This window comes from Gossypium arboreum, chromosome 13 (assembly GCF_025698485.1).
Source record: "Gossypium arboreum isolate Shixiya-1 chromosome 13, ASM2569848v2, whole genome shotgun sequence".
In the NCBI taxonomy this organism is placed as follows: Eukaryota; Viridiplantae; Streptophyta; class Magnoliopsida; order Malvales; family Malvaceae; genus Gossypium; species Gossypium arboreum.
In genome coordinates, this window is record NC_069082.1 from 13,136,697 (window position 1) to 13,138,123 (window position 1,427).

At 39.0% G+C, this 1,427-nt stretch overlaps 1 non-coding gene across 1 annotated transcript; it reads right to left on the reverse strand.

Annotated features, from left to right (window-relative positions):
• Positions 1-234: 234 nt before the first annotated feature.
• LOC128287197 (small nucleolar RNA R71) lies at positions 235-341 on the reverse strand. The gene has a single exon (XR_008277893.1). It is a non-coding gene; the product is annotated as a small nucleolar RNA R71 (small nucleolar RNA).
• Positions 342-1,427: the final 1,086 nt, after the last annotated feature.

Below are 1,427 nucleotides of genomic sequence, written 5' to 3' on the forward strand. Positions count from 1 at the left end.
GATGGTTTGCAGGATGAAGATCCCAACACTGAGTTAGCAAATTTCCTGGAATTTTGTGATACATTCAAAATTAATGGCATTTCTGATGATGCCATCCGTCTTCGGTTATTTCCCTTCTCACTAGGAAACAAAGCTAAACAGTGGTTGAACTCATTACCACGAGGGTCTGTCACTACTTGGGAGCAAATGACCGAGAAATTTTTACTAAAATATTTTTCGCCGGCTAAAACGGCTAAATTACGCAATGATATTTCTTCTTTTGTGTAGATGGACTTAGAAACACTTTACGATGCATGGGAGAGAAACAAGGATCTATTGAGAAGGTGCCCTCACCATGGGTTGCCTCTATGGCTGCAAGTTCAAACGTTCTACAATGGTGTGAATCCCTCGACAAGACAAATGATTGACGCTGCTGCTGGCAGAACTATCAACAATAAAACACTAGAAGATGCCTACGAATTCATAGAAGAGATGTCACTAAACAACTATTAGTGGCAAGTCATGAGGACTAAGCCAACAAAAACAACCGGCGTTTATAACATCGATTCAGTCACCATGCTCTCTAATCAGGTAGAACTTCTCAATAAAAAGATTGATAGTTTTCTTGGTTCTACGCAGGTACATCCAGTAATGAGGTGTGACTAAAGCGAAGGAGGTGTTCATATAGAATATCAATCCTTTAGTCCCACAACCAAAGAGGAATAAGTCAACTATATAGGTAACAATAACTTTAGACCTCAAAATAACCCATACAGTAATACCTATAATGTAGGTTGGAGGAACCAGCCAAATTTTTCCTGGGGAGGTCAAGGGAATCACAAGCCACAAAATCCTCAGAGTTTTCAACAGCCACCTTATCAACAAGAGAAGATGCCGAACCTTGAAGAGATGCTCTCTAAATTCATCTCGGTGTCAGAAACCCGTTTTCAAAATATCGAGACTGCACTTAAGAATCAACAAGCATCGATCCAAGGACTTGAAACTCAGATAGGCCAGTTGTCCAAACTAATCTCCGTAAGACTACAAGGTAGCCTACCAAGTAATATTGAACCTAATCTGAGGGAACACCTCAATGCAATTAGCGCTCAAAATAAGGACGGACTCGTTATACCCAAGCCAAAAATACAGCAAAACAACACAATGAACAAATGACTAGAAGAGGTAAACGATAATGATCCCAAAAAGGTAAGTACGAATCATGAACCTTGTGTGCCATATCCTAAAGCGATGACGAAAGACAGAACAGAAGAACAATTTGGTAAGTTTGTCAAACTCTTAAAGAAATTACATATTAACTTACCTTTTATTGAAGTTCTTTCGCAGATGCCCAATTCAGCAAAATTTTTAAAGAAACTTCTGAGCAATAAAAGGAAATTAGACGCTACATTGCATGTGGAACTCAATGCAATCTGCTCAGCTATTCTAAA